Source organism: Tenrec ecaudatus, chromosome 1, assembly GCF_050624435.1.
Source record: "Tenrec ecaudatus isolate mTenEca1 chromosome 1, mTenEca1.hap1, whole genome shotgun sequence".
In the NCBI taxonomy this organism is placed as follows: Eukaryota; Metazoa; Chordata; class Mammalia; order Afrosoricida; family Tenrecidae; genus Tenrec; species Tenrec ecaudatus.
In genome coordinates, this window is record NC_134530.1 from 175,220,801 (window position 1) to 175,247,805 (window position 27,005).

A 27,005-nucleotide genomic window follows, 5' to 3' on the forward strand; every position below is an offset into this window, starting at 1 on the left:
ATGGTCTCCCCACCCCTTTAGTATCGAGAAGGTAGACAGGTTAGAACATGCAGATATGAAATTGGAGATTATCAACACAGAGAAACTGACCAGTCAAAGAGAACAGATGTTACAGAAACTGTCCATTGGTAATCATTTTGGAAATTGGTAATACCTCTAAATCATTACTGTTCCATCACTGAGATCAATAGATGGGCCCCTGCCCAACCAGCTTAGAGTACTTGGATAGAGCAAATGGTTAATATACTGCAAAGTTGGAGGTTCAAGTCTACTTGGAAGAAAAGCCTGGCATTTTATATTTGACAAAAAAAATTAAAAAGGAAAACTCTATGGAGCATAACCCTACTTTGACACACTGGGGTCACCCTGAATTAAAAACAACTGGTTTGGGTTGCCTAATTGCCACCCAATCTTCACGGTCATCAATAACTATGCCTCCTCATGCCCACAGATCTCCATTGCATTTTTGATGCCACTCACTTATAAGTGAACTGTGCCACAATTCTACATATTTTGTAAAATGAGTGTAGCGTTAAAGATAGGACATAAATTGACACATTTAAAAAAAAACACGATTGAGAAAAAAATAATTCATAGAGAACAAAGAAAATTGCAAGAAGCAGAAAGAAGTTTGAATAGTCCAGTGGTAATTACTATCCTTGGGATGGATAGAGGGTATGTTGTGTTAGTACATTTTAAACAGGATAATATTAAAAAAGGAGGACTCAGTGAACAGGAAAAAAACTCCCCAAAATGAAAAATATAGTAGTATAAATAGAAAATATAATATATTGAGGTAATATCCATTAAACCATAATTCCAAATATCTACATTACAGGTTCTCACTTGATTATATCTTAGAAGTCTAGTCCTTTCCCCAATCCCCTGGTCGCTTTCAATAATATTTCTGAAAAACCTCACATGTGCTTCCAGGATTTATCCATACATCCCCTGATCACCTTTCAGTGTCATCATAACAAGCAGTGGGGTGGCAGCTTTCATCCTGCTTGCTCCCCTTTGAGATGCAGCAAATGTAGCACATGTTAATGCTGTCACATGTTAAGAATCTGCATGCCAACAGTTCCTCTGAACTGGCCCCGGTTCCCATTTTCTATCTGATCTGCTATCTGCCTAACTATATCTGTCTATTCTACTTAAAACCATGCTCCCACCGGACCACAACCTACCTTTATGTATGTAAACATGCATAATGAACCCTCAGTGGTTCTCAATGAAAATTTAATTTGATAATGTACATTATCAATAGGCATAACGAAGAGTATCTGGAGAAGTACGTGGTACATATTCCTGCTGTTATGTACTGTCATGTTGGCTCTGACTCATACACACAACATCATGAAACATTACCCAGGTCTGCACCATCCTCACAGTCCTTACTGTATTTGAACCCATTGTTGCAGCTTCCGTGCTAAGCCATGTCATTGAGGGTCTACCTCTTTTTTCCCCTGACTCTCTACCAAGCATAATGTCCTTGTCCAGGGTCTGGTCCTTCCTAATAATGTGTCCCAATGAAGTCTCCCTACCCTTGCTTCCAAGGACCATTGTGGTAATAATACGTCGTCTGCTCTTTCTTCTGGCAGGCCATGCTAAATCCAGGATCCTTTGCTAACACCATATGAACTAGAAATACAGTCAATGTTTATTGGCTGAGTGAAAGAAAGAGGGAATGAATAGGTGAATGCTACACTCCAAAGAACCCAAGTTAGAAGGAGAAAATGTCTTCTGAATGTAGACATGAGTCCTTCCTCTTTGGATTCCCCATCCCGGCTTTATTGAGTAAGTGTCCTATCTTCTGTCATGATGGGAGCAAGTAATCTGTTCCTGAGGGTGAAGAAAGAAATTTGGGCACTGATTGGACTTCAAACAAACTTTTAAGTGGCCGTCAATCTTACAGTCTTATTGTCATCCACCTTGAGAGATAATAGAGTTCTATCATTGCCGGGCCTATCCAGTCAGCATTCAGAAACTTGGATTAAATTGCTTCTTCTTGAAAGCTGACCGTGCCCAACTATCAAAAGATAAAGCATCTGTGGTCTTAAAAGAACGAGGATAAACAAGCAGCCATTTAGCTGAGAAACAACAAAGCCCACATGGAAGAAGCACGAGGTATCTACAGGATCAGGTATCTGGCATTAAAGTACAAAAATTATATCACTTTGAGTAAGGGGGAGTGTGGATTGAAGACTCAAAACCCATCTGTAGGCAACTGGACATCCCTTTACACAAGGGTTGTAGGGAGGAGATAAGCCAGTCACGGTACAGCATAGCACTGACGAAACATACAACTTTCCTCTCGTTCTTTAATGCTTCTCCCTCTCCTCCACTATCAAGATCTCAATTCTACCTTACAAATCCAGCTAGACCAGAGGATGTACACTGGTACAGATAAGAACTGGAAACACAGGGAATCCAAAGCAGGACTAATATAAACCCCTCAGGACCAATAATGAGAGTAGCAATACCAGGATGGTAAGGAGAAGGTGGGGGAGAAAGGGAAACTGAACACAAAGATCTACATATAACCCCCTCCCTGGAGGATGGACAACAAAAAAGTAGGTGAAGGGAGACATCGAACATTGGACAGTGTAAGAAATGAAAATTAATAATTTATAAATTATCAAGGGTTCATGAGGGAGGAAAGGGAAAAATGAGGAACTGATACCAAGGGCTTAAGTAGAAAGAAAATGTTTGAAAATGATGATGGCAACAAAGGTACAAATTGGCTTAACACAATGGATGGATGTATGGATTGTGATAAGAGTTGTACAAATCCCCAATAGAATGATTTTTTTAAAATTGCTTCTTCTTGACCCCTGCTCTGAAGGCTTGGGTTTTGACTATTTTTGCTCTAATTTATCAATAACTATAGTCTTATCTATTTTCTCTTTTCCAAAATGTTATCTATGCCTTTGATCTACTTCCCATGATTCCCATAGTAAAGTGCCATGGCATAGAACCAATAGGAAATTAACCCCCACCCTGCCCTCCCACCCAGCAACATGTGCACTGAGCACATAATGGCAGTAATCGGATATCCAGGGGCAATTCACATGCCATAGCATCCCCCTACCCAGTGCCATCGAATCTGTTCCAATCATGTCCAAAATTCCTGAGGCTCTATATCTTTACATGAACTGATAGTCTCATCTTTCTCTCCCAGAGTCGCTGGTGGGTTTGAACAGCAGACCTCTCAGTTAAAGGTCCAACACAGAGCTTACAGCACCACCACTGCTTCCTGGTTTAGCACTAAGATGACCATGAGATACCATCTAAAGCACCACGCTTTTGTGAGTTACAAGGAATGCTGACCGGAAGTGCCAGGCATTGGTTGAGCTACTGGAGGCACAGGCCATGAATGCCCCAGGTGGCCCAGGCTTGTGAAGTCACCTTATTTGAGTTCTCCTTTGTATTGATGAGTGATAAATCAACATCATAAAAACAGCATAAACAAATTTAAATATCCTTTTAGGAGGTCATTCCATGTGGATCATCCACATTTGGTACACATTATTATAAAGGCTATCCTAGCACCAAAGAAGAATGGACTGAGAAAGGCTCTCCAGGATTTCATTATACTGTGAGTAGGAAATAGAAGAGAAAATAAGGCATACGTTCAGGTGCATGGTTTTCAGCGAGAGTGTGCTCAGGATGTGATGCTCATGGAAACATCAAGTGCTATGTATAAATAATTCCATGTCCGCATCTGGATATTGGTCTACAGTCAAGGCCTTTCTTTATCCCCTGGCCTTGAATCCCCACTATATTTCTCTCGTTCCCTTACCACCTTTCATCTTCTTTTAAAGGACAGGTTTTTCTCTCCCCTTTCTAGCCCACTTCCTGGGGAAAGCTGGAACCCTGGGGCCGCGGGAGGGCCTGCACCTTCTAACAGGCTGGGTGAAAGGGGCGGCCAGGTGATGAATGGATGCATGTGGAGCAAGGTAATAAACCAGCACCCCAGTCATGTAATCTTCCATTAAAATGAAATGCATACCAGGCATGCGGCATTTCTGCAGCTTGTACCCTCTCCCATAGAAGATCATGAATAAAAGAGGGAAGTGTACTGCTGACAGATGCCAGCATGCATAAAGGACACTTCCTATAACTGCAAAGCTCCGGCTAACAGATGGACTAAAGATGTGAGATGCAGAAAGATTTACCAATCTAAATAATTCAAGGGAATGTCGTATGGCAAGCCAGTGCTTTTCTAAGGGAGCCAGCAGAAGGTGCAGATGGAAAGGCAGGCCAAGCCTTTCCCATAAACCCATTAAGAACAGGACTTGTCTGAGCGACAGTATGTCACAGGAGGCCTGGGGAGAGGCCAGCAAATGAGAAATTTGCTTCTCAAGTTTGTCCCACAAGGTCAAGAGCATTTTTAATAGTGAAGGTTGAGACACTTAATGAGGTTGAAAAAGGGGGTGTTATATGTTTCATTGTCAATCCTCAATCTCTCATCAAAACTCCTCCATTCCTGAGTTCTTTGTGTCTTATGAGACTCAAAAGCACTGAAGGTAAAACCCTGCAAACTCTTATAAGAGAACTGGCAAGGCTCAGACTTCTGAGTTCTTAGATTCCGATTCATAATCGGGGCCCCCAAACCAAATTATAGCTGGCAACATAACTTCTACAAATTTTTTACAATATGCATGTATCCCCTCTTCTCCAGCACCCTTGACATTTGCTTTCTACCTACACATGGCATGTGCAATCCTAAATTGCACATTGTTAGAACAACTTCATGCCTTCAGCCTTTTCTGTGGCCAACATATTTTCTGCTTTGCACTTTTGGTTGATATCCTGTGTTCTCAGTGATGTTAGTGTCCTCTTTAAGGCATGCAGTACCCAGAGGAAAGCTTTTAGGTGATATGCTTTTCAATACAATTATGTGGGTGCCTATGTCCCAAGGGTACTTTGTTGATAGAACTGGCAGGGTAAGGTCCATTTTTCTTCAGATTTGTGCACTTATACAGGTCCCTTCCTTCCAGATAGCTCATAGAACTACGGGGATAGCAGCCAGCTTCACAAGAAAATCAAGAGTCTGAAAATGTTGGTGGGGATGTGTGTCCCAAAGGTCACAAAAGAGTGAACACGCCTTTCAAGTCCTATTAGGAGCAACTAAAGAAAATCCTCCCCTCATTGACTAGGACTCGCTAGTCACAGCTGCCACTGTGCTGACCCAGGGTTTATAGCAGCTGATTTTTTGGAAGTCTAACACCAAGACTTTCTTCTGAAGAGCTTTTGGGTGGACTAGAACTCCCCATCTTTCAGTTAAGTGGCCAATTAGAAGTTCCTAACAGGAAACCCTTTCATTGGAAAGGAGCCCTCCCTATCACCAGCCTGCACATAAACATGCCAGGCCCCAGGCGAGAGCAAGCATGGCAGGCACGTTTGTAAAGAGCACTGGTCAGGAGAAGTGCAGGGTCAAGCACCCGTTAGGTTCCTGCTTAGCTGTGTCACTCTAGGCAAGCCAATGCTTTCCATCCCTTAACCGCAAAGTTGAGCCATTTCAAAGACAGGCTGCCAGTCACTCTGCAGTTCTAGTTGTCATTGGAATAGATACAACATCCTCAGCAAGGCTCAGATCCATGGCCCAGAAACCTGGACCCGGGAAAAAAGTTCAACAGCATGTCTCAAGATCACAAGCCCAAATAGACCACAGGACCTTTTTAAAGGTTGTTTTGAGCTTGTGTTAAGGACTACCTTCTATTTTTGAGATAGTGGTCTTTGTTTTCTTTCTTTTTTAAAGCTTCCTTTAGTCAATTTGTATAAGAAGAGAAAGAAATAGTAAAATAGTTTATTGTGTTTAGTTAGGTTAAATTTTAAAAAAATGAAGCCTTGTGTGCTGCCCTCGCCCACTTACTACCAATCGTTTGTTGCTGCAGTTGTTTTAATTTTATTTGCTATAAAATGTTAAATCTGAGAACTGCTGACATAAACCCAGAAAGAAACCACAGGTGTCTGCAGCTGAAGCCCAGTGGCACTGGTGCTCACAGTAGATGGATCCCTGTGGCCGTGACTTACAAGGCAGAACACTGTCTTCCTTCCAGACTTTGACAAAAATCAAATTCGTGAATGTGTTCCAGATTGCCGGGTCCCGAAGAGCTCAAAGTCTTTTCTTTCTTTTCCCCATTGTTACTGACCTAGCGGCAGATGCCCACACTCCTTGGTCCTCAACCCTGCCTCGGTGCCAGGAATCTCAAAGCCACCGTAGAAATGTGCAAGGCAAAGAGTTCAGGAAGGACTCTCTGAGGCAGATCTTTCTGAAAGCATTGAGTGCTTTCAAGTCATGTGCTCTTGGTCTAAGGAGTCCTCCTGGCACTGTGGGCTATGTGGTGAGCGGCTAGACAAAAGTGGGAGGTTCAAACCCACTCGTTGAACTGAGAGAGAAAGATAAGGTGTTCTGCCCTCATCAGGACTGGCCATCTTAGAAATCCCATGTAGAGCCACTATGGGTCAGAGTCAGCTCTATGGCAACGAGCTTAATTTCTCCCAGGTGTTTAGAAATGGCACCTATAACTATCACCTTAAAGCAAGCACTATTACTTGGATTAGAGTAGAAATCAGTTGCTAGTTTTTACTTTCAAAGTAAATACCAGAACTCTTTATCTATTATACACAATGTGTGTGCATGTGTGTGTGACAAGACTTTCAGAAAAATAATTTTAATTTTTTCAGAAGTTTTCATTTGTGGTATTCATGAATTTTCTTGAACTGGACCGTGCTAGAGGGTAGAACAATGGGGGCAAAAACAGAGGTTTACTGTTTTGATGTAATGGCCATATGCACCCTCTGACTCCTTGGTATTGGAATCTGTGCAAACCACATCACCCCTTTCTGGAGTGTTGCGTTGTCTCCCTGGTGACTAAGTAGTGTTTCTCCATGTTTGTATGGGCTGATGCTAACTTGCAAATCACAGCCCACAGAAAAATGTTCTTGCTGGCAACATTGTTTCATGGTTATTAAAAAAACCTCTGACAATTCTTAGCATTAAGAGAGGATTTTTATTCTGACATCACCAAATCCAGTACCAGCTTTATCTCATTTATATGATGCCCTTGTGAAGGCAGGAAAGGCAGGTATCAATCTCTGGCCAGCTATTAGGGGTGAGAAGTGAATGGATTTCCTTTTTAATTTTCCTTATTTTTTAATATCAGAGAATTCCCTATTTCAAATCACAAAATAAACCCCATTTAATGCAATACTAGAATTAAAGCTCAGAGGTATCTTGACTTCCAGATTCTACAGAGTCTTATGGACTGAAAAAAACAATGCTGGATTTTTATTTTTATGTTTGGGTTCATTGTTTGTCTGCCAGTAACATCCAGTATTAAGGTACCAGGAAAGAAGCACTATGTGCAATTCTAAGTTAGAGCTAAATAGGTTAAAGCCTGACCTCTCTACCCAGAAGGGTCCCACATTTTACTTATTTTAAGGATCTCATTGGGATTCCTTCACATCATCTTCCATGTTCAAATGAGAAAATCACGGAGAGGAACATCACCAGCCATCTCCTGCAAAATTCCAGCTATTACTTCCTCATAAAAATCACCTTTTGTTAAAAGTTGCTGACTTGAGGTATCAACAATTTATAAATATTATCTCCTCTGTTTTTATCAAAAATATACAATTGTACTTATGATGGTTTACTGCTTTAAACTGTTATAGGTAAAATTAAACAACAATTCAATATATATTGATGCCACTGTTGTTTTATTTTCAGGGACCCTGAAAAGGAGAACACAAAATTCTGCTCTGAGGAATTTAAGGAAAGAGATAAAACATACAGATCCCCATTTTGAAGGCCCAAGAATGCCCTCACCCTTCCTGTGAGTGATACCATTCTGTCAGCTCAACCCACACACAATTAGAGTTTAATATGCCAGGAGCATCACAAATTTAAAAGAACAGTTAGCATGAAAGAGATCAATGTATACAAATACAGAGAAGGAGGAGGAAGGCAGGGGACAAAATGCTATGGAAAAGGAGGAGGGAAAGAAAAAGAAAACAGAAACAGATGAAACCAGTAAGTGACAGATTAGAAGGGGGGGAAATACAACTAAACAAAGAGCTACTGTTTGATTGCATGAAACAAAGACATGATTCTCTATATAAGAAATTTCAAGGGGAAACAAGATAAAAGATAGAAACCAGAGAAAAATAATTAAAACACAGAGATCTATACCTGAAGACAAACACCTAAATAATGAGAGTTCTAGAGAAAATAAGAAGCTAAGAAGAGGAAATTACCAAATAAATTACCACATATACTCGAATATAAGCCGACCCAAGTATAACCTGAGGTACCTAATTATTACCTGGGAAACCAGAAAAACTGATTGAGTCGAATATAAGCCTAGGGTGAGAAATGCAGAATGTGGATTAACACAGAGACCAGAGGGGAGAGATGGAGCACAGCCACAGACACATCCTTACCAGTTCAGCTGCTGGCGTAAGTGAATCACTACGGGTGCTTCTGCGAATTGGAGCCATCCACATCATAGGACAGCTCTGATTGGTTAGATGTGAGTAAACAAACATTCAAAGCCCTGCAGTGTCAGCGGGGCTTTGAATGAGCAGGGGAGGAAAGGCAATCACCCACGAGATGTTACACCTAGCTGGGGTACCAATGACCGGTGTATAAGCCAAACCCCAGTTTTTCAGCACATTTTTTGTGCTGAAAAACTCGATTTATACACGAGTATATATGGTACATAAATATAGTTCTCCAAATCAAGGAGACAAACTTAAATATCATAAGCATCCACTAGAGCATATCATAATAGATCTCTACCAAGGCCTGTCATAGGGAAATTGAGATATCAAACTGATCTAGACAATTCCACAAAGATAACACAGGTCTCCTACAAAGGAGACCTATATCAGGGTGACACTACATACTCACGAAAGTCAGAAGTCCTAAGAACAATGAGAAGGTCAAAAGTGAAAGGTTTATACATGTCCATCTACAATTTATGCTCAACTAAACTAACCAGCTGGGAAGAAAGAACGAAGACCTACGCAATGCCGACCTACTCAATGCCAACAAGGTGTCAACACTCTTTCCCATGTACATTTTCTCAGAGGTTACTTAAGGATGTCCTACTTCAGGAGGCAACCAAGAACACAACAGTCAAGGTAAGGAAGCTCCAATGTGGAGGGAAGGAGCTAAGGACCTTGAGGTAGGGCCCACGTGACTGGTCTGGAGGCCAATCTATTATGGGACCCAAAGTCACATGAGCCAAGAACAATGTCTCATAAACAGAATAAAACATGCATGCTACTTCCACTCCTTGACCATTGTGGGGAGCAGTTTTATAAATTTATCAGAAAATTTCAGAACAGATTTGTCAAAAGATCATAGGAAACTAAGTATATGGAAAAGAAGACAATGTTTAGGAATTCAGGGGAAAAAACAACAAACAAATAACAACAACAAACACGAAATGTCCTCAAAGAAGTCAAATAGAGCCTAAAGAAATCTATGGCTAATAATAACTACACACTTCTCATAACATAAGCATTGCCAATAGATTTCCATGGGACCAGTAATGATCTACATCTTAGGCATTAGGGAGCTGAAATGGACTGGTATTGACCTTTTAAAACTAGACATTCATATGGTTTACTATACTGGAAATGACAACTTCCATAGGATTCACTTCCCATTTAGCATCCAAAATCTAGCTTAAAGCCTATTGCTGTCAATGAAAGCATATCTATATACCTACAAGAAAGAACAATGAATACAACTATTAGTCAAATTTAATCCTACCCACTAATGTCTAAGATTAACAGATTATAGAATTCTACTAATTTCTTCAGTCTAAAATTAAGAATTCATATGATCAGGATACATTGATAATTACTGGTGATTGGAAGGTAAAAGTTAGAAGCAAAGAGGAATGATCAGTAGTTGGAACATATGATCTTGGTGACAGAAACTAAGCTAGAGATTGCATGGTAGAATATTGCAAGATGACTCACTTCTTCATTGCAAATCCCTTTTGAAATAATATACATTGAAACTATATATATATAGCACGTGAAAAACAAGATACACAGGAATCCAGCTGACTACTTCTATGCTGTCAGGTAGGCACTGGACTGCTAACTGGAAGATGAGCATTTTAAAATCACCAGCCACTCTATGGGAGGAAGAGGGGGCTATCTGGCCCTGTAAAGACTGACAGCCTCAGTGATACACACACAGGGTGATGAGGAGTCAGAATGGGCGCTGTGTTAGTGAATTTGGTTCTTGGATGGAAAGAGAAGATGGCAAAGCTCAGTATCACAAACCAAAAAGGCCCAACGACCAACTGTGAATTAGAGGTTGAAACTGAAAAAAGCTGACTTTTAGTGTGGTCCATCTGAATTCCCAACCAAACCTACTTCCATGTGTGGATTGTAACTCATATTCAGAGATCACAAAGGGCAAAGCAAGTTGAAGAAAGCAAAAGTTAATTAGGTGAAAAGACCTTAGTGGGTAGTAAAGAGACTCTGAAATTTACCCTGTAAGGAAGAGTAGCTAAAGTGAATGAAAGAAATGATGAAGTAAAAGAGTTGAGTAGAAAATTTCAAAAGATCATCGGAGAAGAAAAAAACAAAGCATTATAATAAAACACCTGAAACTAGAAAACCAAAAGGAAAGACGATGATCAGTGTATCTCAAGCTGAAAAGAAAGCACGGAATAGTCAAGCCTCAAGTTGAAATAGTGAAGGATTCTATTGACCAAATACTGAATGATGCCAGTATCAAAACATCCAAGATGGAAGGAATGCTGAGTCACTGTACCAGAAAGAATTGGTCCCGATGTAAAACAGGATCAAGAACCCATGGAATTGAAGGAAGATGTTAAGATGGACTGAAGATAGTGCATAAATCAAGGTTAGAGAGATTGGCAGAATACCAATTGAAATGTTACAAACAACTGATGAAGAGGTGGAAAAATTCATTAGTCTATGCCAAGAAAATTGGAAGACAGCTAGAGGACAAACCAAATGCAAGTGATTTATAGTAATGTTATTCAAAGAAAAATGATAAAAAGGAATGCAGGCATTATTGAACGACATCATTATTATCACATCCAAGTAAAATTTTGCTGAAAAATTGTTTGCATCAGTACACCAGTAGGAGTTGCCAAAATTCAAGCCGGATTCTGAAATGGATATGTGCTAAGGGAGACCATTGCTGATATTACTGGATCTTGGTGGAAAGTTGGGAGATGTTTATTTGTGTGTTATTGACTCTGCGAAGGCAGTCACCTGTGTGGCTCATAACAAGCTATGGTGGACATCATTCCAAAGAATGAGATTTCCAGAACACTTCTTTGTGACTAAGAGGCACTGTGAGCATAACACGGGTGTGTGACATGGCTTTAAATCTGGAAAGTATGTGTCAAGGTTGTATCCTTTCCCTATAATTATTCAATCTGAACAAATAATGAAAGGAATTGCATTATACAAACGAAAATGCAGCACCAGGATTGGAAGAAGGGTCATTAACAGCCTGCAAACTTCAGATGACACAACCTTGGTGCCAGAAAACAAGGACATAGGGCACATGAAGAGCAGGACTACAGCCTTCAATGTGAATAATATAGTCTAACCCTAACTTTGTGATTATAATTCCATTTGGAAATGGGATTTCTTTGTTATGTTAATGAGGGACTCTTCTATCTCTTTGGTGGTTTAAAGGGGCAGAGAGAGCAAGTAAGCAAATACAAATAAATGGGAAGTGCAGTTCTCAGACCTCTTGGGAACTAAGGAACAGCCCCCCAAAATAGAAAAGGACCTTTTTGCAGAGACAACAGAGAATATGCCTTCTCCTACAACTCAGGTCCTAAAATTTGGACTGCTGGCCTCTGAACTGCGAGAAGATAATGCATGTGTGCTAAAGTCACCCACGTGGCATTTATATTCTAACAACACTAGATAAACGCAGAAAGGTTGAAGTTGTCAAGGATTTGGTTTTGCTGGATCCACAATCAATACATATGGAAGCAGCAGTCAAGAGATCAAACAACATATTGCATTGGGTAAATCTGCTGCACATGACCTCTTTAAAGTGTTGAAAAGCAAGAATATTACTTTGAGGACTAAGATGAACCTGCCTCAAGCCATGATTTTTTCATAGCCTCATATGCATGTGAAAGTTGGACTGCATAAGAAAGACTGAAGAAGAATCAATGCATTTTAATTATTATGCTGGCTAAGAATATTGAAAGTATGTTGAACTGCCAAAAGAACAAGCAAATCTGTCTTGAAAGAAGCAAAGCCAGAATGCACTGTGGAGGCAAGGATGGCATCTCTGTCTCATGTACTTTGGACATATGATCAGGAAAGGCCTGTCTCTGGAGGGAAGTAAAAGGAGGAAGGATACAGATAAGATAAATTGACACAGTCACCACAGCAATGGGCTCAAACATAAGAATAATTTTGAAAATGATGCAGGACCAGAGACTGTTTTGTTGTGTGCAAATAGGGTTACTGAGTTGGAACCAATGTGAGCACCTAAGGACAACAAGACCAATAAGACAATTAGAAAATGAAAGATTGACAGAGAAATGAAAGAGTGGCATGTAGCCATACTTATCCATCTATATAAGAAAATGAATACAATCTGCATTTTGTACCTTGCGAAGTCAAAGCTAAAGCCATAAAATGGTAAGTTAAGACTTATCAGCATAAGAAGATTATTAGATAGCATGGAAGTCAGTTCCAACATAAATTGCTAAAAAAAGTTTACACGTTCAAGAAAGGTTTTCTTAGAAGTGGATCCTGGAGTAGGTAGGAAGTGTTCTGGCAGGGCACTGTAGTCTTTCCAGTGTCTTATACATACATTTATTTTAAAATGATGATTTTCTGTATAATAAAGTTATTGAAGTGCACATATTGTCTTCTCTATCTGAAACCTTCAGGTATAGGTCATTGAAGTTTACTATGAAAAATATGATAAATAATAAGAAACAAAAGCTACATTTTAAATTTGTTGGAGTCAAAAGAATGACTTTGTAATTGTCAGTGAGGGCTATAGGAAATAATGCATACATGACCAAGTGAAGGTATGTCCTGAGAAAAGAATTGGTTTAGATGATGATATCAATGTACTTGATGAAGTAAACATTAAAACATTCCATTGTGTTCCATTATACATACACTACCCTCCTCACCATGGAACCCAAAGTAGCCCACTACCATCCAGCTGATATCACCCCTAGCAACCCTCTGGAGCAGAGAAGAACTGCTGCACCTGCTTTGGGAAACTAACATCATTATGGGAGCAGGGAAACAGTTACATTGTAAAGGGAGCAGGGAAACTGTTACATCCTGAAGGGAGCAGGGAAGCTGTTACATCACTATGGGAGCAGAAGGCTTCATCTTCTTCCTGGGGCAGCTGGTTCCTTTAAATCCTGTGGTTCTGAGTCCAGTGCTCCACCAGGGCTGCTTTCCCACACATACAAATCCTAATCATTTATAGCTCGGTGCCCTCAAAAAACTTGTAGAAAAATTCCACTCTCTTTAAAGTCAATTCTTCTATGGACTTTTGAAAGTTGTTTCCCAGGGCTTCGTGGGTTGTGTTGGCAGCTAATGACAAGGTCTACAGTTTGAACCCACCTGCCTCTCCAAAATAGAAGTATGAGGCCTTCTGTAAAGAGAAACAGCTTTGGAAAGCCAAAATGTAGTGCTACTTTACCCTCTAGGGTTGCTTTGAGTTAGAAACTACTGTCCTCTATGAGTGAATTTGTTTTGTATCTGTTTTCTGCTATTCTTTTGTTTTCATCACCTGTGAAATGAAGGTGCGGCCCCTAGACGGCACAAGTGACTTGCACAGGATTGCAACAGTGATTCAGTACACCCAAAATTACCACAGAAGGTAAAGCTTGGAACTCTACCTCTGCTATGATAGTATCCAAGGAAATCCTACTGAACAAGTCCATCTGTAAGACATGGGATCACCAGGAATCAACATTGATGTGATAGCAATCAACAACCATAACAAAATGAAGTAGAGACCTGAGGCTAGTCAGTGAATCATTCAATGTATGGGGGTATCCACCCCAAAATAGAATTGTGCTGGGCAGAACTTTTCTAATTCACATTTCCCCCACAAGGGTAGCATTGAGCAAGTTGCTCAAAGTTAGTGCACCCAGTGGCATTGCCTGGGAAAGTTCCCTCTGGTCACAGTGACGTTTTTCATAAAAGCACTTTCACTCAACCCTCATTTTTTTGTGATGGGCGATTTCAGAGAACAGTTTCATTTCCCAATCAGTCTATCCTTTCTAAGCCTAATGTCTATGTTTGACCTGACAGGAGAAGGAGGCTTTCTGACAGCATTTCCCCTCAAAGACCCCAGTTGTTAGGCAACTTTAGCCTGAACAGGCCATTCATCTAGCATGGGGTGCCCTGTCTAGGGTCCCAAGGAACCTCAATCTGTGCTCACTGTATGTGTTATAGATACTGCATTCTCTTGCTCTCATGACTGCAGATGACAGATCTCCAAACCTTACTGCCCCAAAGGGAGTTGCTGCTCAGTTCTCATGAACCCTGCTCAGGCTTTGGGCAAAGATGTTTCTGCTGCGTGACATTTTACCTTTGCATAAAGATTGTTAATATTCACTGTGTCCAACCATGGATTATGGCCGTGTTAGGAGGCCCTGAACAATAAAGATTTATTTATATTCAATGACTGGGGAATAGAAGTTGTCGCCAATGTGCTCTCTAACATTGGGATTCCCCTCTGAAACTGCTGCATGTGTTTGGTATGAGCCGGGGTCTAGGGGAGCAAAGATACAGGAAACAAAGCAAAACAATGTTCCAGGCACTTTCACCTAATTGCCCTCATTCTCATTAAGTCCACGTAATTCCATGGCTTAATGGGTAATTCCAACTGTAGCAATGAGGAAATTTACACTTAGAGAGTTTTGTGGAAAGACCTAAATCCCTGTGAGATTCTGTTCCACTTCAATTCCTGCCTGCTCTCAGATTAACTGTTTATCTCCCCAGGGAAACTTCTGGATAAACTATTAAAACTTTACAAGTAGGAAGATCTGGATGAGTGGTTGAGTGTGGTGAAGAAAGAAACTGTATCTTGCTTAAGCTTTATTCCTTTATGTGTTTAAGTTCAAAACCAAATAAAAGAAAAAACATCATCTGTGTACGCATGCACAAGCACGCACGCATGCACGCACGACAACAAGCCCCAAAGAAACCAAATACCATTCAGTTGTCGCAAACTAATATCTGAGTAGGACTTTATCCCTTAGAGTTTTCCATGGCTGATTTTCTGAAAATAGATTACCAGGCCTTTCAATCTAGGTAGCTCTGACTGTAATATACTGCCAACCTTCCCGTTAACATCTGCGTACAGGGTAAGCTGGTTAAAACTCCCCCGTAAAACAGAATCATTGCTGCCTTCGGGGCTTTGACTCGCAGCAACCTCGCGTGCTATAGAAGACCATTCCACAGGATTTCCTGGATGTAATGTTCATAGAGACCTTCTTTCCGGGCATCCGGAATGAGGTTGAACTGCTAACATGTTGATGAGAAGCTGAGTGCGAACTACTATCCAGGAGTCTTCCAGGGTAGGACAAAAGAAAGAGCAGCCAGAGCGCATGGCCACCTGTGCTTCCCCTCTGACACTTACCCAGTCCCTGTGCCAGACTCAAAAGCTTCTGAGCACATGTACATGCAAGCACTATTAAATGCTGGCAGTGCCTGTGATCCAGCTATACTTTCGTTGAAAACAAAAAGCCACTAAGGGAATTCTATGCAAAAATCTATGTTAATAAAACACTCAAATAAAAATTTATACTTACCGGGAAAAAAAAAAGGGCATACAAAATCTGAACCACTCTTATTCACGTACCAGCAACGCTATTTCTCTGAGTCTGTGTAAAGCTGTTTTAACAGCTTAATGAGTAACCTGAAAAAATTATGTACAGGCTAAGTGGATAAACGTTACTAGAAAAATGTGAAGCTTTGATATTTGAAAAGTTTTTCACACTTCCATTCATTAGCGAAATGTGACAGCTCAGCTTTTGGGTACCTTGTTTATTACAGCAATCACCTATCCATGGCTTATGATATTGCATTTCCTCATCAAAGGCAAATGCCCTTCATTCTCCCTTCCAGCCTTATACGTGAGGTAGATTTTCAAATGCCTTGATGGAGACGGGGCTATCTTACAGCGGGTGAAGTCAGTAGTGTATACCAGGCCTGTTAAGGTGGGCTATGAAGAAGCCAGTACCTTCAACAGCCCTTGGCTGTTGGAATAGGCTCTGAGAGCCAACCTTGGATTTGGGGCCATTTGTTTCAATGAGCTGATTTCATTTCCAAAACCAACACCCTGGAGGAGGGTAGCGCTTGAAATGGTTTCACTTTATTGCGAGTGAAGGCTTTCAAAGCTTTACAGTTGTTGTCACATAAACAGCAAACTGCATCTGGCCATGAGGAGAAGAAAGAGGAAACGAAGGAGTAATGAGAGGGAGTTAGAGGGGCCACCTGGCCATCCAACTGGAGTCGAGAGTTTATAGACCGTTTGCTCACTTGGGTTGTTCTTCCTTGTCAAATCTTTGTCATGCTCGTTTCCCCTTTTCATGACGTAATTTTATTGAGATCAACTCTGAGCAGCCCAGAAGTGATATAATTAGCTCCCATTCTGTTTCAATTAGAATAATGAATTGAACCCAAGCCGCTGAAAGGACACCTAGTGGCAAGCCTCCGCACTGCAATTTGGGCAGGTGCCAGGTTAGGTCCTTCCAGCTAGCTAATTTATTTGGCCAGGCTAGTTAAACTAATTAGAAGGGTGGGGGTGGGGGGAAGCCACATTAATATCTCAAGCAAGCAACCTCCCAGACAGGCTGGTCATTTTTTGTCCACCATTGTGACTTGATGGGTGGAAACAAAACAAGACAAAAAGAGACAGAAAATCTTTTTCAAAGGGAGAGAGAACCAGAAGGAGAGGGCGTTGGGCTGGGGAACCAGAAAATGACTGTGAAGGGAAAATGAGGAGAGAAGGCAGAAAGAGAGTGTGTGAAGAAAAACAGAACGAGCAAGGAGAGGCCAGGAGCGAGGAGCCTGAGGAAAGAGTGGGGCGTGCCGAAGGGACAGGACACCGGCAGCTGTTTGGAATAGATTGCGTGCACCATCCATTCCGAGTGGACGCTTTCCTGTGTTCGTCAGCCGTCTGCAATGCGGTGATTAATCATTCATGTCAGAATGCCTAATCCCATTCAATGGAAAACAAATGCCATGGCACCCGGCCCTTTGCTTATCCCATACTCTCCTCATGCTTGCCTGGGAGAATCCGTCTGGGACAAAGATGGTATGCTGGGGACCCTCGATGCAAATCCAGGGCATCTTCACATGTTGGAGGTGCCCTATGATCTCAAGGGTCTTGCCTTTTATGGAGGGGGGAAACGCTAGCAATAAAGGTCAACTGGTGCTGGTTAAGCAAACGATCAACATTCATTTAATTCTCTTTTAAAGAGAAAAGTAGCCTCGGTTATTTATAAAGCACCTTCCTCTCCAGGGAGCACAGCCGCCTGCAGCTTGCACCAGCTACTCCAGCCGTCCTCCTGACAGCCCTCTGTGGCAGGGCTGAGCCCTGGTGTCTTTTTGCAGATTCTCTCCAGGACTGTGCAATTGTCCCTCCTACCCGCAAATTTCTGGCTTCTGGTCTCATTTTCTTCATCACCCTTTTTCATCATCCGTGCAAAGTTTTCATCATCCGTGCAACTCTACCGGAAGGTAGAGTTGAGACTCTAGACAAAGGAGTGGGCTTAAATTGCCTTAACACAGATGGCCTTGGAAATAGCCATTGGGCATGAGAAAGCAGGGAGCTATTGTCTAGCATAAAGGATAAGTGTGCAGGCAGCTCCAGAATCAGGAAGACTAAACCTGACGCCCCAGCTCTCCACCGGGGTACTCATAGAACCAATGCCACGTGACTTTACATTCAAAAACATCCGTCTGCTCACATGTTAAAGCTGGAGGACGCATGAAGTCTAAGGGAAACGTGGAAGCATTGTGACACACAGTAGGTGCTCAATATCCTTGGGTATTTTTTCTAGTAAAGATCGGTGGTGGTTCGGTGGTAGAAGTCTCCATTTCCAAGCAGAAGACACGTGTTTGATTCTCCAGCAATCTACTCAAGTGCAGTCATCTTTCCTTTGTCCATGGAGGCCTTTCTCTTATGCCAAACAGGTTTGGGCACAACGTTTGTTTTTTTTTTTTTTTGGTTATTGTTTTTTTTACAAAGGACTTGGACGAAAGACCTGTCCATCCACTCTCCAAATCAGCCAATGAAAATCTTGTGGACCACAGTGATCCAGTCTGTTGAATATAGGGTCACCAAGAGTCAAGGACTGGTTTAAGGGCAGTAACCACAAACTTTAACTTAGCAAGTCAGGAAACAGAATGTTTCTGTGCTGCTGCATAACTCTTAGAAGCTGAATGGGTAGAAGCATACTCTGGAGACAGACCTTACTTTTTGTTTTTCTTCACACATGATGAATGGCAGAGGCTCTAGCATGTCTGCTAAGCAGGCCAAGACTGATTAGCAGCTGATAATACATAAAAAGATGATGCAACATAGAGGCATCCCTATTGCAACATAACATTAGGGCGAGGAACTCCAATGAATCCTGCCATTTTCTGATGGTTACGGTACATTTAAAATGGATGAAGTTTTCTTAACACTGTCTCCTCAGTGTTTGCTGCTCTCTTTTCTTAGGTAATAGTCTCTTATCAGAGACCATTGCACTGCGCTCACAGTAAGAAGCTGAACTTGCCTCTATGTTCTAAAGTCCAACCTAATAGATTGTATCCTGCCTCATGAACACAAACTGCCTCTACTCTTGTCTCAGTAACATCATAGAGATGAGGATTTACATACTACACATAGGACGATCCCGTCAATTTGAAAATGGAAGCTAATTACACAATACTGAAAATCATGGCCCAGCCAGATAGACACATGCTTTTTCAGGGGTGGTGGGGGGGAGAGGCAGCATACAAGTCAACCGATAAAGGCCACATATCCCCTGTCACTCTATTCTCTTCCTTGGGAAAGAAATGGGAGAAACTGATGAGACAAGCATCTAGGGAGCTCTAGAAGGTCCAATTGTAAAAATTAGAATTTTCAAATAGAAACTAGACTAGAAGTTGAGAAGTTGAATCACTGGCCATCATACAGGAGCCGGCCATTATTTAAAATCCTTGTTATAATCTATGCCCATGAATTTTCAGGGATGCAAATGAAAAGAGAAAATTTATATGGAGGTATATATATGTATGTATGTATATATGTATATATATATGCAAAAGGAGAAATGTGTATGTATACTTATGTGTGTATCTGTGGGAAAAAAGATATAATGTCTACAATCAGTGCTTGGGACATTGTAGGCACTCAGTAAATATGTACTTTATGGTCAGGTTGATAGATGGACAGATAAGAGGAGATCAGCTGATCATGGCAAGGCTTTTAGAGAGAAGACATTTTCTTTGGTCTGGGAATCATTAGTACATCCAGTAGGGACAAAAGAGAATATATAAGGTGCAATTCCATGGAGACTATGAACCCCATTCTCTGAGATACCTCTTTGTTTAACAGAAAAGAGTGAAGCCACAGGACAAGCATTGACCTTAATTAATATACATGTAAAATAATCCTCTACCCAAACAAATATATGTATATATATGTATATATATATATATAAAATGTAAACTTCAGAGCAATTAAAAGTTCAAATATATATCCCTTTCTACAAAAAAAAAAACCCTGATTTGGGGTGCCTATGTTGTTGCAGTGGAAATATTTGAGAAATTCTATATCAGAAGAAGAAAGACAAAGTGAAGAAGCAGTGATTAAAAAGCAGTGATGTACCCAGTGATAGATTATGCGCTACCTGTTGGTGAGAGTTCACAATCTTAATTTTAATGTTGTTCTCACTCTCAAGCGAAAGACTCCTAGAAAGGCTGCTACATAAAGAAGAATGAGACTTTATGGAAACAATTAAGATGTGCTCCTTTACAGAATCTCAAAAAACTATGTCCCTAGGGGAAGCACTTGTCACAGTGGTATTCTAATGTTGAAATGGAAGAAATGTGAGCTGAATTAGTGGAGAAAAGAAATACAAATAAGGGGAAAGCCTAGAATGGAGAAACACTTCTTGCTAATTTCCAAGCCCTTACTCAGATATGATGAAGGATAACAGTTGTGTTAATTCACTATGTAGCGTTCTGTTCCATTGTCAGAGACAGAATTATGGGCTGATAGGGTTCCAGAATGCCATGCTACACTCAAGCACGTTTGTGGTGTTGTATTTCGTGTGCTGTAAAGAAGGAATGGATTTATAGACACAGAACTGCCAAGTAGACTAATCAGGAGGGAAAGGAGCCCGAGCTAACTACTCCCAGGGGTCTCACTTACTCTTGGTCATCAGAGTAGGGATCCACCTTCTTTTGGTCAGTGAGTATTTGTTTATCAGAAGAGGGAATATGACAGATAACTCCTTTGCCCAGAAAAGAGGCAAGTATCAAATATTGTATGAACTAAATGACTCTTCTTGTCTCTTCCACCCATATTTTTTAACAGCATGTTAATCAATTGGTTAGTACAAAGTTCCCTGAAATTTTTTAATATTGTGATTTAATTTTAAGTTTATATATGTACACATATGTGCATATTATATATATGTAATATATTCATATGTGGGTGTACACATGAGGGTAAGTAAAAAAGTATTGTTATTCATGTTCCAGTTCAAATATGCATAGATTTATTCCAATAAAATGTTTAGACATGTGTCTGTGATCAGTAGATGGCTAAGGGCAAATTCTATCAATTATACTGAGCACTTGGGTTAAAAAAAGTTTAATCAAAATAGTGACATCTGAAGAGATCTACTGGACCAATTAAACAAAAAACAGGTCGGTCAAAAGTTAAGGTGCATATTTTGGGGGACTCTACTGTGTAATCTAGCAGGATAAAGGCAAGGCTTGTGCACTCAGAAAGAGTTCCAGTCTCAGAACCTCCAAGGCAGTTGGACATTGTCCCGTAGGGTTGCTATATGTCCAACTCAACTTGACGGCAGTGAGTAGAAAGGAGTAACTGTGGTGGATTTCCTTTGTAGGGAGTGGCAAAGTTACCATAAAAAAAGAACATTTCAAGATCTATTTTGATATACAAGGCTGTCCCTAAGAGGAAGACGAGTAAATACAATTATGGTGCAAATTTACACACCAAACACTAAAGTCAATAAGGAAGAGATTGAGGAATTTTACCAACTTCTTCAGACTGATATTGATAAAAAGTGCAATCAATATGCATTGGTAATTATTGATGATGGAGATGCAAAAATTGAAACAAAAATGAAGGAACACTAATTGGAAAAGATGGCCTTGGTGATAGAAATGATGCTGGAAACTGCATGATGGAATTTTGGAACACCAATGAATTCTTCATTAAAAACACAACATTCTTCATTAAAAACAACAAAAATGGTTACTATACCATGGACCTCAATGGATGGAACACCCAGGAATCAAGTTGACTACATCTGTGGGAAAAAAGAATGGAGCTTATTATTATCAGCCAACAGAAGGCCATAAGCTGACCATGTAACAAACCATCAATTGCTCCTTTGAAAGTTCATGTTGAGGTTGAATAAAATGAAAACAATTCAATGGCAGCCAAAATATGACCTTGAGTATATCAGACCTGAACTTAGAGACCATCTCATGAACAGATTTGACATATGTGCCAATAATGGTCAAAGACCTGCCGAGCAGGGGGTGGGGGGAAACATTAAGGACATCATGCATAAAGGCAACAAACCAACCAAACCTTTAAGAGTAGAGGAAAGGAAAAAAGAGCAAAGTGACCTCAAAAGGAACTCAGAAACTTGCTCTTGAATGTAGCACAGCTAAAGAAACTGGGGGCAATGATGAAATACAAGTCAAAAATTCAAAGGCAGAATGAGATGACAAAATGAAGCATTATAAAGATATGTGTAAAAACCTGGAGTTACGAAACTAAAAGGAAAAAAACACAATCCATATCCTTCAAACAGAAAGAAATGAAGAAAAACTTGAAATCCGTTAGTGCAATATTGATGCATTCTATAGGCAGAATATTGAAAGATGCAGAAATAATCAAAAGAAGATGGAAAGAATATAAAACGTCACTATATCAGTTGACATTCAACCATTTCAAGAGGTGCTATATGAGCAAGAACCAGTGGAATTGAAGGGGGAAATCGAAGTTGTGCTGAAGGCATTAGTGAAAAACAGGAACTTATCAGCATACTCTCTCAAATATTTCAACAAACTCATGTAGCACTGGAAGTGCCAAGTCCTCTAGAACAAGCAATTTGTAAGAAATGTGGTCAAATGAATGGAAAATATCAACATATGCGCCCATTCCACAGACAGGTGACCCAACAGAATATGGAAATTAACAAATGATATTATTAATATCACATGGAAGTAAATTTTTGCTAAAGATAAGTCAAGAATGTTCACAGTAGTACATCTACAGAGACCTACCAGAAATTTAAACTAGCGTCAGACAAGGATAGGTATATCATTGCTAATATGAGACAAATCCTGCCTGAAACAAAGAATATGAGAAAAATGTTTACCTACTGACTGTGCAAGGCATTTGAACTCCGTGGAACATAATAAACTAAGGAGAATATTGAGAAGAAAGGAATTTTAGGACACTTCATTGTACTAATCTGAAACCTATACATAGACCAAAGGTCATTTCACCAGTGCAAAGAGATACAGAATGTTTTAAATATGTTTCAGGTTGTATCATTTCAGATTGACTCGATTTGTATGCTGAGTAAATAATTCAAGACCTTGGCCTGCAGGAAGGAGAATGCAGCATTATGATTGGAAAGGGCCCTTTAACAACTGGCAATATGCAAACAGCACAGCTTTGCCTGCTGAAACCCCAAACAACTCACTGCCATCAAGTCTATTCCAACTCCTAGCAACCTACTACGTCAGAGTTAACCAGCCCTTCGGATTTCCGAGACTGTCACTTTTAATAGGAGTGGAAAGCCTCACCTTTCATTCAGGAAAAGTTGTTGGTTTCGATCTGCTGAACTTGTGGTCACTTTGACACCAGGGCTTCTCCATGCTGATAACAAAGAGGTCTTGAAATACTTGCTGTTAAAGATTAAAGACTACAACCTTAGTATGAATTGAAACTTTACGTAAAAAGAACAACAATCTACACAACCAGACCAACAGACAAGCACCTGATATAAATAGAGAGAAGACTGTAGTTGTCAAAGATTTCTTTTTTCTTGAATCTACAATCAATGTTCATGGAAGCAGCAGTCAAGAAATAAAAAAAATGTATTGCTTTGGCAAAATCTGCTGCATGAGCTCACTTAAATATATAAGAAAGCAAAGATATAATTTTGAAGACTAAGGCACTCCTTCATCCCAAATATGGTATTTTCAATCAGTTCCTATGCCTTTGAAAACTAGAAAATAAATGTTAAAAACCAGAGATGAATTGATTCATTTGAGTTATGGTGTTGGTGAGGAATATTGAAAGTAGCATGGACTGCTGGAAGAGCCAAGAGATCTATCCTGGAAGATGAAAGCCAGAGTGCTCCTCGGGAGCGAAGATGGTGAGACTGCTCAGGCACATAGGACATGTTACCAGGAGATAATCATCCTGAGAAAATGGCCTAATGTTGGCCAAATAGAGGATTAATGAAAAAACAGGTCCTCCTTTGAGATGGATTCATAGAGTGACAATGGGTTCATACATAACACCACTCTAACAATGGGTTCATACATAACACCTGTGAAGATAGCATAGGCCAGGCAGTGTTCTGTTCGATTGGCTAAGTCAGAATTGACTTGAAGGCACACGATAACTATATATATATATATTTACACACACACACATATAAGATGGAAGGAAAATTCCATAATCTTTTAAATTCTGTTTTTCCATAAATTTCTTGAGGCTCCCTTGTGTGTGTGTGTGTGTGTGTGTGTGTGTGTGTGTGTGTTGTTTCCATTTGCTTTAAAGCTGACTTTGACTCATGGAGACCACATGTGTTTCAGAATGGGACTGTACCCCAGACAGGTTTGCATAACTAACAGCTTTTTGTAAGGTGTGTCACCAGCTAGTGAAAATTTTGTAGATGGAAAGTAAAACTCCATTGTTGTTTGTCTATTTGCCAGTGTAAAATTTTTTCTTTCCTTTTTCTCGATGCCTTCCTTAAACAGACTAAAGGGAGTCTAGGTGGTGAATTTATTCCTCTCAGTACTGTAGTTTATCATTGCTGGGTGCTCTCTAAATCCACTTTTAATTCACTCTTGTGTCTGGGCAGGCGTGGCTACATGCCTCAAATGTCCTCCCACAGAAGGGTGAACAAAGCAACCAGGCTGGGCCCTGACGGTGCAGGGCTGCTGAGCCCTGACGGCCAGGCCTCTTCTTCTAGCTGGCGAAGGACCTAGAAGCTTAAGTGTAAGAAAATCCAAGCCAATGTCATTTCCCTCCCATATCCCCACAGTACTGTAATCTCAAAACAGAGAGACAATGGCATTTAATTTCCACCTTCTTTTATATTATAAATATGATGGCCCATATGTGGACATCTAAATTCCAGCGATCATTTAGGAGACAAATAAGAAAGTTAAGGAAATAGGTGGAATTGTTCAATTATAGTATATCTTGCCATCCCATTTTGACATCTATTTAATCCAAGCTAAATTCTCATGCCACCATATCTTTGTCAGATTGTTGTACTGTGGAGGTTTATGTGTATTGTTAGGATGGTGACAGCAAGGGGACACAGGTTACAAATGCAGCGAAGTCACTCCTGGTGGATAAGTTTCAGCGCACCTTGCAAAATGAGGCAGCCTAGGAAGGCAGGCCGGCTTCTGAAAATTAGCCATTGAAGACCGTGTGGATCACAACAAAGCATTCTCCAATGCAGTTTCATAAAATGACCCTTAGTGGCCACAACGATGGAATCAAATATATGAAGGAACGTGACGATGGCAGGGGACTGGGCCATGTCTTGTTCTATTACACACGGCATGGGATCAGTGGCCAGGAGTTGTAGCAACAAGCCATCCCAATCACTCTCTCACAGCACTTGCTAGTCTTATTCCTTTGTCTACTGTATTTCACCCCAATGATAGTGATGGTAACGACATAATTTTTATAGCACTACTACAGATCAACTGTTTTCTTACCCTTAACTTTTTCTTCTTTCAGTCAGGACAGCTTTACCCGCCGCCGTTTACTTTGCTGCTGGATTCTGCATAGAGGCCAGGATAAAAGTGAACACACAGCACCTGAAGTTATTTATTCACTCAATGTCTGCTGCGTGAGAAGCAAATGCTTGTCACATTCTCTATCTGCTCAAGGATAGGGAATCAAGTGATAGGGATCCATTTCCTAATAACGCCAACATTATTTGCTGAAGATCTACTATGGTATGAAGAAGCCCTGGTAGCATAGTGGTTAAATTTTCCGAGTGCCCTGGTAATCTAGTTGATTAGGCACTTGGCTGTTCATCATCGGGTTGGCAGTTCAAGCTCAGCACCCATTCCAAGGGAGAATGATGAGGCTGTCTGATCTCATTAAGCTTTATATTCTCAAAAGCTCTGCTCTTTCTTAGATGAAGCAGTCAACTCAATGGAAGTGGGTGGAGAATAATGGAATCAGTGCTACAGAAAGGCCAAAGCCCAGGGCAAGAACATCTAACCCACAGCTAGCCGGTTATTGAAGGCTTTCATATGGTTACCTAAGGTGAAAGTTGAAGAACGATGAAGAAGAGGAGGAGTATTGTTGAGGAGGAGAATGGAAAGGAAAAGGGAAATAGTATCCCAAGCAGAGGGACCACCAAGTACAGACACTGGAAAGCAAAGGTGACCATCCTTATGATGAGAGAGAGCATAGTGTGATGGGATAAAAATACAACGTAGAAACTAAAGTCGTAATCAAAGGTCAAATCATAGGTGGTCTTTCAAGTCACATTAAGAAGTCTCGAGCCTATCGTAATGATTATTGTGGAACCGTTAAGGTTTAAGCAAGGGGGGTGATGTGTTCAAATTTGCATTTTAGAAGACACGGTAGTGTAGATTTGAACGTGAAGGGCAGCAAGTCTGGAGCAGTTGGGAGACTCTCACAAACTCTGCATGAGAGCGACAGGTCACCTAGGCTGGGGAGGCTTATGGAGGAAGGAGAAAAGTGACCCCCATTCATGAACAATTTTGTCTGGGCAATTGGAGACAGGGTTTGAAGGGGTGAGAGGAAGCTAGGATGTGCCCCACTCAGTGAGTTGGGTAGTTGAAAGCACCAATCACTAAGATGGGACACACAGGAGCCAAAAGATGAGAGGATATGGGATAAGAAAAAAATCTATGGACAACTTTCATGAGAGAAAATATTCTTACAAATCCTATGAAGATTAGAAGTACCCAGCACATACTTCTGGGATGGTCAGTTCTGAATGGACTTCCCATGGAGTCCAGTGAGTTAAGATTTCATGAAGGAGCAGATACTGAGTAGAATTTTCAAGGCCATATAAAGAACCCTTGTGGATCCATGGTTAAGCACTTGGAGTTTCTAACCCACCCACCACTTCGTGGAAGAAGGGGGGAAGCAGTAGCAGTCGTTCTTGACAAGTTAGAGCGTCGGCCACCCCGTGGGGCAGTTCTCCTCCGTAGGGTTGCTGTGCATCTGAATCCGCTTGAGCGCGTCCAACAAGAACAGAGCACGGAGTGCGGAAAAGATGATCTGATTTTATGCTGAGTGTAAAACAATGGGAGAATTACAGCTGTGCACACACCCTACCAAATGTGAACACAGAAGCCATTTCGCATTTAAAGAACATGTTAGTCATGCCATGCTCTTCCTGTCTGGAAGCCACACCTGCCCTGGCTGCCTAGGGCGGTCAATGTGCCCTCTCCTCTTATGGCCCTCAGCAGGTTCTTGG